This window comes from Phyllostomus hastatus, unplaced genomic scaffold (genome assembly GCF_019186645.2).
Source record: "Phyllostomus hastatus isolate PE091 unplaced genomic scaffold, TTU_PhHast_1.1 phas_contig_210, whole genome shotgun sequence".
Classification (NCBI taxonomy): Eukaryota; Metazoa; Chordata; class Mammalia; order Chiroptera; family Phyllostomidae; genus Phyllostomus; species Phyllostomus hastatus.
The window spans coordinates 9550572-9561734 of NW_025333737.1; positions in this window are offsets into that span (position 1 = coordinate 9550572).

Below are 11163 nucleotides of genomic sequence, written 5' to 3' on the forward strand. Positions count from 1 at the left end.
TCCGCCCAGCTTCTCCACCATGCGTTGCCACACGTAAGTGAAACTAGGAAGAAGGAAACATGGTAAGGATTTTTTCTGAAAGTTGTATCTCGCTGTCCCGGTGCCTTACACATAGTAGGCTCTTTAACAGTTTCTGCCATTCATTGATATTTTAAGTACAAGTGAGTCTTGATGAAAAACAACAGAATTTTATGAATTCTGTGGTGTTTTTAAACTTTCCAGAAAGAAGGGTTTCTGATAGAGGGGTAATTGCTGCTTATATTCAGAAATACTTTATAAAAGAAGGTACCATGAGCTCACCATGTGTTCAGGGGTCTTTGCTGTTAGCTCCAAACCAGCTATCCATTTCATGAAAATAAATGTACCCATATATAGAAAATACCTCAAAAAATTAACTTACTTTCTTCCTGGGTTAAAATATAAGTAGCCCAAAGGCTAAGCTGCCATTTGTCCTAGCTAGTAACTTGTAGTCATAGAGATCGGATACTCTATGAGGTTCCTTTAACAGGAAACCAATAATTTGTGATTATTGGGATCCAAGTTCTTTCATATGATTTTTGGATTTCTGCACTCCTAAATAATTATTGTTAGCATCTACAGGAAGCCCAAACAATAGATCCGTACAATCAATTTTACTTTACAAAAAAATAAGTAAAAAGAACAAAGACATAGAAGAGAATCAGACTAAATATACAGCTGCTTTCTTTGGCATTTCAGTTACTAGGTATCACTTACAGTTAATGGATGTATCAGCACAATGTGGGCATTGGTACCCCTTCTTACTTTAATATATATATTATGTATATAATATATATATAAATATAACATACACATACAAATAAAATATACATATATATAAATATATATATATGTATGTATGTATTTATAAAATTAAATGTGGATTTGGGAGAATATGAGAAAAGCCACACATGGCTTTTGACAGTCATTTTCACGCACAGACAAATTAGGGGGCCATCAGGAGAGCATGTATCTCAGCTGTTGCATCCGAGGAGCAGGGATAGAGAGGTTAATTCCAAGGACCCACTCCCTCTTCCCTTCCAGGGTCCCCTCTCCTGCTGACATGCTCTGAATCTAGGCACTAAATCTGTAGCAGATTTGCTGAGGAAACCTGGCTGGCTCAAACAGAAAGGAAACCTGTGTCCTTTCAGAGATAACAGTGACTTCCTCTCCAGTGGATGAGCCCAGCCCCAGCCAATAACAATAAAAATTTCTTCAAAATTAAGTTCCCACAAAATTTGTCCCAGATTGCCATTTAGACACCTTATGTATGCATTAAAAACAACTAGCCACCAAGTTTCAGATATTTGGAGGCTGGTAATGATGGAATTAGATAAAACTTTCCCCCAAGATATATGTTAAATGCCTTGAACATGGCGGTCTGCAGCCAGACCCACTCAGATGCCTCCTTGCTGGACAATGAGTGACCAGGCATTGGAATTTTCCATATCCCACATTTTCCAAAAAAGTAGAGAATAAAATATGAATAAAATTCATATTAGATGAATTAAAGTAATGTTATTCATAGCAGATGAATAAAATTATAAATCTGAAATCCTGGCTGTCATGTTTTTTAGAGAAATGCTAAATCAGGGTTTAAAGTATTGCAACCACGAATGTACTGTATTTTGCCTAAATTGTTTTTGCCTAAATTTCTTAGGGAAAAATAAGGATGCATATTATACATGGGTAGTACTAATTCTGTATCTATATAAATGTTTTTTAATTCTTTTATTTATGCTTATGCATTCAAAGTGTAACTCTAGAAAGCAGTAATGATATCTGTATGAAAAATAATACCCTGGAATATGATCATTGGTTTTGTTTCTAAATATAAATAAATAAAAAATTGAATTAAAAAATTTAAATGAAACCCTGGCTGGTGTGGCTCAGTGGATTGAGTATGGGACTGAGAATCAAAGGGTCACCAGTTCGATTCCCAGTCAGGGCACATACCTGGGTTGCAGACCAGGTCCCCATTAGGGGGCACATGAGAGGCAACCACGCATTGGTGTTTCTCTCCCTCTCTTTCTCCATCCCTTCCCCTCTCTCTAAAAATAAATAAGTAAAATCTTTAACCAAAAAAAAATAAAATGGAAGATTTGTTTTCCTGAAAGTTTGGGCCAAAAATGTGGGTGTACATTATACACAGCAAAATATGGTAATATCTACAAATGAGAGTGGATCCATGGTTTCCCAGGAGGAATCTGAATTGTTTCATACTGAGGAAGCATCTACACTCTTTCAAAAACCTTGCTGAACTATGTGATAAGGGAGAAAATATTTACTGGTTCCAAAATATTAAAGTTATAAAATCACAACTGTTAATAATATACAAAACTAAATTATATAAACCCTTGAGCTACAATAACATAGTGAATGTTGGTCATTTTATTTTGCTTTATACTGTGTGGGTTGTCATCTCAAAAGCCTAAGTGCCTAAGGCCTAAGATCTCAAAATCACCTTTCTTTGAAAGAGGTTTAAGTACAGATTCCGGGGACCCATGCCAGACCCCAAAATTCAAACCTTCCAGAAGGTAAACCAGAAATCTGTATTTGAAAAACTCCCTCAAACACTTCTGATGATTAGCTCTGTGTAGATTATATAATCTGGACCACATTTTATTTTTTGCTAGACCCTGTGCTAAGGATTAAAGCATAAACTTGTATCCCCAATACTTAAAGCTGTCTTCAAAATGTACTGACTGGCAATATTTATCTAATTAGAAATTCACGTGCTTCTCTGGTTCAGAAATACTACTTAGGAGAATTAATCTTATATGTTTACTTGGGTATATGCGTATTTTTACAACACATAAACAGAAATAATCCAAGGATCCATCTGTTGCGAAGTGGCTGAATATAGTTATATTAGACCTACTCCAGAATTGTAAGAAGGAATAAAAAACACTCTAGGCCCCAATTTTGGAAAATACCCATGATAGTGAAAAACAGAAAGGTGAAGAGCAAAGTTATGTTTTACAATACCATTTGTGTAAGAAAGGTAGGAAGTTAAATCTTTCATTTTTCTGCTCTGTTTTTCTATGAATTTATCTTAGCACACCTATGTGAAATCACACAGTATTTGTCCCTTCGAGACTGGCTTATTTCACTGAGCATAATGTCCTCAAGGTTCATTTATGTTGTTGTAAATATTGCAGGTTATTTTTTAAGGCTGAATAATTTTCCATTGTAGGTGTACATCACACTTTCTTTATCCGTTCATCCGCTGATGGACATTTAGGTTGTTTCCACCTCTTGGATATTGCAAATAGTGTTGCAAAGAACATTAGAGAGTTAATATGTCTTTGAGATTCTGATATCAATTCTTTTGGATAAACACCTAGAAATTGAATTGCTGAATTACATGGGAATTCTATTTTTTTTTAAGATTTATTGATTTATTTTGAAAGAGAGAGAGGGGAAGGGTGGGAGAAAGAGAGGGAAAGGAACATGGATGCATGAGACCTACATCGATTGGTTGGTTGCCCCTCACACACTCCTAACTGGGGACTTGGCCCACAATCCAGACATGTGCCCTGACTGGGACTTGAACCAGAGACCAGTCAGTACTGTGTATGGCTCAGTGCTCAGTCATACCACTGAATGCTGAGCCCACTGAGTCACACCAACCAGGGCAGGAATTCTGTTTTTAATGTTTGATAAACCTCCATACTGTTTTCCATAATGTCTATATGAATTCTCATTCCCACCAATAGTGTACAAGGGTTCCAATTTCCTCACATCCTTACTAACATTTGTTTTTGTGATTAAAGCCATCCTGACAAGTGTGAAGGGATAGGGACAGGGGAGATGAGAAAATGAGTTGCTTATCAATGGATGTGATGTTTCATTTATGTGAATGACAAAATCCTAGCAATTCTCTGTACAATATTGCATTGTGTACTTAAAAGTTGCTAGGAGTGTAGATTTCATGTGAGATTTTCAGGTTTCATGTTCTTACCACATGAAAATTAAAATTAAAAAATTATATTTTTGTACTTGCTTCTGCTTGTCTACACAAAAACTAGTAAGCAAGGTCACCTGTTGGTGAGAAGGTTGAGAAGTGTGGACCAGTGAATGTGGTTGGGGCAGGACTGAGACATTTTATACACATACTTTAACATTATTTTAAGTCATAAAAATGTATCTACAGCATGATGTTTTTAAATAATTAAAAAATGCAAAATAAAATAATTTGCATGTTTCATCTTATTCTTAAAAATTAAATGTTTTACAATTTCAAGATAATAGAAATTTATAAGCCTGATTTTTTTCTTGACAATACATCTAGACAACAAAAAGAAATAATACTTATAAGAGATCTTTCAAAAATGGCATCAATTAAATCCAAAAGTTTAGAAGCACATGTCAAACTCAGGGATGTAACTGTCCACGGCCATCAGTCTCGGTTTGAAAGATACGAACTTTCCAGCTTCCCTGGGATGAACAACTCATCTTCACCAGAATACAATCTTTGCCACTTCCGTTCTAGAAGACTCTCACCTCATACCCAACAGTCTGGAGGCAGAACATAGCAGCCTCTGACCAACTACAGTATATTTCAATGAAAAATGAAGTAATGAAAGAATCAATTTGAAATTCAAAACTCTGGGGAAATTCTGGAGGTGGGTGGATAGCAGTTACTGACTTCACACAGAGCCAGACACCTGGGAGGGCACACCTGGATTATCTTCTCTTCATCCCCTTGTGTGTGAGGCACATCCAAAGGGTATGGGCAAAGGGGGAAGGGGAGCTTGGGGGTATCTGTAATGGTGTGAACAATAAAAATAAAGAATAAAGAATAAACAGAACAAGGATCTGAGTATGCCTATGCGCGTGTGTGTCTGATGGTAGTAGATAAAACTGACTAATATCTGGAGTTAGAGCCTTTCTTTCATGGAGTTTGATGCAAGAGAGATAGGATAGAGTCTCAGAGTAAGACACTTCTTAAATATGACTTCATTCTTACCTAACTGCCAAAAGAATATTTCTGGGTGTGAGGCACATGGGGATTTCCAGTTTTCCACTGGACCTTCTCACACAGCACCATGCTGAAGCTTGCAGGAGGGGAAGGCAGGCATCCTAAGTCTTCCACCTACACCCATGTTCCAAAAATACCACCTGCACCTTCAATGAGCATGGCTCTCTTGCTGCAGGCTTTGGATAAATTTCCCAAAATAAAAGCTGCCCAGCCCTCCAAGGAATTTTAAATGATTTCATTCCTAAGGAAATGATTCATCAGTATAGAATTTGGTAAACATACAGAAGAAAAATCTGTTGCAAATATACAGATGTTCACATATGTCATTTTGAGAACCAAAATGGTACCGAACCACTTTTGAATGGCAGTTGTTCTAACTCTCCTTCTCATTGCTTATTGAACTTGTAGCAGCCGTTAACTTCATAAATATCATTTCTAGGTTACTGGAGCAATAGATTGAGCAACAGACAGGGTTGAGGGTGATTGTGTGATTCTCCCTTTGGCACTAGGGCTGGATTTCAATCCATGTGGCACAAGTAAATGATTTTTCAGAGCAATCATCTCAATGGAAAATGTGAAGCAACAACTTTTTTTCTTATTGGCCTCTGAAGGATCTACCCCATTACCTTTCTGAGATTGTTTCCTCATCTTTAAGTTCTTTCTTATCTAAGTCTGTGGGGTTTTGGTGTTCATATTATAATGTCACACATGAAAGCTCTTTATATCTAATTATTCTACCATGTACAATGTATATTATGCCATGTAATATTACTCATTTTAATAATAATAAGCCTCAAATAATGTTCAACCTAGAAGGACCTTTAATGTCTGTAGTCCAAATTTATTGTTTCGCAAAAGAGAAAACTGACACACAGAGAAGTTAATGGCCAGACAGTAGTGTTTAGACCACAGGTCTACTAATTCCCAGTCCAGAGCCCTCTGTACCTTGTCATGTGCCTTTACTGTCATCATGGAGAAACACTCTAATCCCAGGTTTTTAAAAAATGTATGTATTTGCTCAGAAACTGAAAAAGAAACATTTCTCTTCATCCTTTCCATGATCTTGTTTCAGTTTTAAAAATTTTATGTGTTATTAATTTTCTTACCATAAGCAATAATTTTATTTTACAGATGCTTACCAACAGGAATAACTTTAAACATATGTTGGTATCACATCTTTGAGCTCTTTGGACATTTCTTGAAAACAGAAAACAAACGAAGAAGGAAGATGTTGAAGCACAGCTATGTTGGAATCCTAGACAAAGGGCATGCCTGAGGGCTTTTTTTTGTTGTTGTGTTTTGCTTGTTTTTGTGATATGCTCTACTTTCTAGTATATTCCAAACCTTTTAATTACTGGCTCTTGGTACCTTAGAAACCAAGTCATACATTCTCCCAGGTGATGTTCCTGGAGAGAAATAAGAGCTAAAGAAAAATTTTGCCCATTGCTTGTTCAGTGCAGATAACTCCTAGTTGGATGTTAACTGGGCACATGGTAGGCATTAAACACTTGTTGAAATGCACTCCTTTGTTAGCATGCCCCAAATCGGAGAGGGCCCAGCCACTATCCTTCTCAGATGTGTTTGTTTTTATACACAGAACATAGATCTGATGATTATTTTCACCATGTCTTATGTTAGAGATATTAAAAGACACAGATAGAAAGTGTATTTGCTTTTATTTTTGTATTTTTGAAAAGGAAAGTGATTTCAGAAACAATTTTATTTACGCCCCAAATATATCAAGGCAGGATGTAAGGAGCTGAATCCCCCTGGTGAATGGGATGCATCAGAATAAGAGTCTTCCTATAAGCTTCTTAGATGGATAACCCTTCATTCTCGGTCAGAGAGAGCTGCCGATAGTCTTTGTTTTTGATCAGAGATGCAGTTTTATGTGCGAAGATGAAAGGATGCACCCTCTATGTTCAATAAAGGCTCAGCAACTTTCTATGCTACCAAACTACTGAAGAATCTACTTCTCTTCTAGGTCTTTCCATGACCATAAAGGAAAGCACTGGAGAAACAGAAAGAGATGAAGAACTCTGGGGAGGAGGTCAACATGATGGGGACCCAGTAATCACTCTGTTGCTAGTTAATTGGATAGTTTTTCTGAACAATTTAGTTTTTAGCATATAGTTATTGAAGGAACAGCAATTTTCCTGGATCTCAGCTCCTTTATCTGCAGAAGAAAGGAATTGACAGCGAGGTTCATCTCTGTGGGCAGGAGATGGGGATGTCTTCGTGGAGGTACCTAGGCCTGGGAGAAGCAGAGTGTTTTCAGTGAGTTCATGGGAGGGACACGCTGCTGACTTCTAATATTAGAGCAGTTCTACTCAGACCAGGTGTGAATATCAAACTTCTAAACAGGACTGACTTTGATTAAGGGTTTGGCTAACAAAATAAGGAATTTGAAGGCTACTGTCCTCTGTGAATTTTAGGGTTTTCCCCAGCTCTAAGATTCTGCAGTTCTGATTGTTATGATGGAAATTGAGGTTAATAGTCATTGAGTACACAAATGTTTTTATTTAAATATATCATTCAAAGTAACTTCTGTAAGCTACTATGGTGATGACTTTTAGCTTCTTTAAAGAGGAGCTTTTAACATTCCCGGTTCCTGGATGAGTCTGACAAGATAAAGAGAATGCCAGTTGATTGCTCAGGATCCCATAATGAAATTAGTGCCAGAATTAGGATCTAACATTTTTTTGCTTTCTGGTTGAGTTCTGACTGCACTTACCTGCAAATTGTAGAATAAACATGAGTCCAATCTGTGGTTGCTTAGGGTGGAAGGACTTCTGTGACGCAGAGTGCTGAGCTGGGAAAAGTTGGTAAGGGTCTTCTAGCCCAACCAATGGCAGGGGAAGGACATGCATGCCACTTTATTCCAAGACCAACTATATAGCTTTCTGGCTTACCTATGTAAGGATAGCCACAGATCCAAGATATGGCTTTATTTATAAACATTTGATTTAGAAGGATGAAATTTCAATAAAACCTAGCTACATGGTAAAACCTAAAATAACAGCTACATTTTGGCAAATCTCTCAAGGGTTTATCTGGGAGGTTACTTGACACATTAGTAGTTGGCTGATTGGTTAAACTCTTACTTTTCAATAAGTCTTTCATGGACAAGTCAAGAGATGTACTCATCCAGTCACATATGAATTCAGATTCCAAAGACTATAACAATGGAATGGGACATAGAGTCTGGGTAAGTTGAATAGCAACAAAAAAGCTACCCATCTAGTTCTGTCCCTCGCTCTTCTTTCTAATGCTTTAAGGAAATACTCAGAGAGTATCTCAGGTGTGCTAATTATAAATTGTCCCCACTACTTGTCATGGCGTTTCTTCTGTTGTGTTTACTTGCCATTCTGGCTCCTTCAGTGGTGTGCTCTGTGGCTTCTCACACTAATAGTCTGTAATGCTACCCAGTGCTACGCAAGAGCTAGATGCTCTGTGCCTCTCCACTTCTAATGGCCTCTCTGTGCCGTTAGCACAGTTCTCTACTTTAGCTACGCTGAGTATTTTGCAATCTAAAATGGGGCTCGTTTATGGAATATTTAACCATCAGTTAACCTCCACTAAGCTACCATGCAGTGATGTCTGGCCTCTCAATATCTTCCAGAGATTTTACAGAATCAGTGCTTTAACTTTTTACTACCATCTTGTTAAAAATTACCTCTACCAGATATGAATCCATGGAGTCGAGACCATCTCTAGGATTGCCTCATCCTTTTGACTCTAAGGTTGACCTTAAACCCAACTTGATAGCCTCAACTCTCTTTCCCTGAGTTTTTTTAAAGGTTCTTCCATTTCTTTTGAGATCAAGCCTATTCCAGCTGCCCTGCAGAAAGGACCAAAGTGCAGGGCAAATGTCCCATTTACCTTCTCAGGCTGAGGCTACCCACTACATATAGAGTCTGTGCAGAGTTTTACAAGATTTCCACTGTAAATTTCCACAAAACCCCACCAAATATTTTGTCTCCATCTGTAAAAACTCCAAGTTGTTTATAGAGGCAGGATAATCTGCAGTTACGTCTACTTAGAACGACTGGAAGAATGGCTGTAGAAGGAGTACGTGGCTGATGGTCCCCAAGGAGAGAACTTCAGATACAAAGCTTGCCCAGTTTAATCTTGGTGCCAACAGACCCAGAGACTGTGTCTTTGAAATATCCCCGCCCAAGTAGTTAAAATAAATTAAGAGGTCTGCCTGTTCCAGGAATGGTCCCTAAAATGATGATTTTTTTCTTCATGTCCAGTGATTATTTTTTCAAAAAGGCGCTTTTAAAAACCACCTTTTTGCTAACGAAATGCATAATCTGTCCAAAAACAAGGCTGTGGCTTAGCAGGTTGTTCAACTCGGCTTTCCAACCGAAAGTAAACAGGATGCTTTGCTTAACTTTCCCTATTTTTCTTCATTTACAGTCATACCATACCGTCTCCTCCCTCATAGCCCCAGGCAAATCCGGATGGAGCCACATCCATGTGGTAACACCAAGAAAAAAACCATTGCTGCTTGCGTCGAGCACAGAACCCACAGGGGAAAGAGTTAAAATAAAGAAGCCTACTTTTGTACGCGGGACCTTTACCTGGGGAACCATAGAGATGTGGCGGCCCTAGGAACAGATTGGAGGAAAGGGGCTGAGTAGAGAGAATGTGGGTTCTAGAAAACTTCCAATGTGAAAAATTCAGTGTAGAGCACCAATGAAGTGTCAGTGCCGTTTCAACGTTGGTGGTTCGTGCTTATAGGAAGGAATGAGACAGATTTCTGTTAATTGTTACAAAGATTAAATACCTTCTGACATGGTTGTGAGCGAGAGTAAAAGGATCTTGACTGTCCTTGATTTGTGGATATCATATGCTTGTGGAAATGCATGCTGGTGGGCTACCAATGCTTTGCGAAAGCAAAAATCTATCCTCATTAACTTAATTTTAAAGTCTTATAAGTAAGTGCATCAGCAGGAGCCTAATTCAATGTTCTTTAACTAGCTACATCCCTGAGTCAAACAATATTTTTGTTTTTAAGCTTTTCATGCACACATAAAATTCACTGCTGGAGAACAATTATAATGTACTTACTATTTCTTAAACAGTACAGTGAAGAATGGATCGTGCTCGTATTGATTTCTTTTCATACCCTGAAAGTGCTTTTTATCTATTCTACCTAATATTTCATATAAAGTACAAAAGAAGCCAAGATGAGGATGTCAATGCCTGTATAATTGTGTCCATTTCTCAAATTACTATTGCTTTGAACTTCATCGTGTGTTCCCCTTTAACTCATATTAAGCAGCTTTTCTTCCCCAGAGTCAGGGATTAAACCGTCAGTGGGAATGTCCCCTTCGAGTTGTGCGTTCCCGTCCTGACCACTGTTTGAATGTGGCCAGTGTGCTGACTACTAACCTCGCTTACTTATTTCACCTCCAATGAATGTCCACAAACTTATTTATAATATCTTTTAAAAAATGATCTTTGGATGCAGCTGCTCACAAAAAAACCAAAAAGGCTTTAAACCTTTTAAATCCTAGTCTTAAACTAAATCTTGTTTGTATGCTTGGAAAAAAAATATGCAATGAAAAATAACAGGGAAGTTGTATAAATAGCTGTGCACAAATCCACCCTCCCCAAATACATTTCCAAAGGCACAGAACTTACACAATGACCACATTTCTGATGTCATTAAGAACATTTGTCATCAGAAATAATCATTTCACTTTTAATGTTGTGTGCCCTGGGCATTCCTCAGTATATTAAGCTCTGGGTGAAAATTGAGTAAGCCAATAAGCCAGTGTTCTGAACCCATTTAAATGAAAAAAAAAAAAAGCAAAGTACCTTGATTATTTCAACTATATATCAAGCTCTGGGCTTTGAGATCAAGTCTGTATCCTAACCTTTTTGCACAATGCTTCTATGTGGTCGACTAAATCCAAAAAAGTGTCCAATTTCTCATAATGCTTTAGGCATCCAGGTCTGGGTAGATTAACTTTCCATTCATGAAATGTTTCGTTCAGGTGTTCAGGAATAGTGCAGGAAAAATAAATGAAAACTTAATATGTATTTGCATGGAGTCATTTTACCATCAATAACCTGGACTTACTGGAAAATTAGAAAGATAAACTATAAAATTGTTTATATTCTTTACAAAAATATGCTAGCCATGTTTA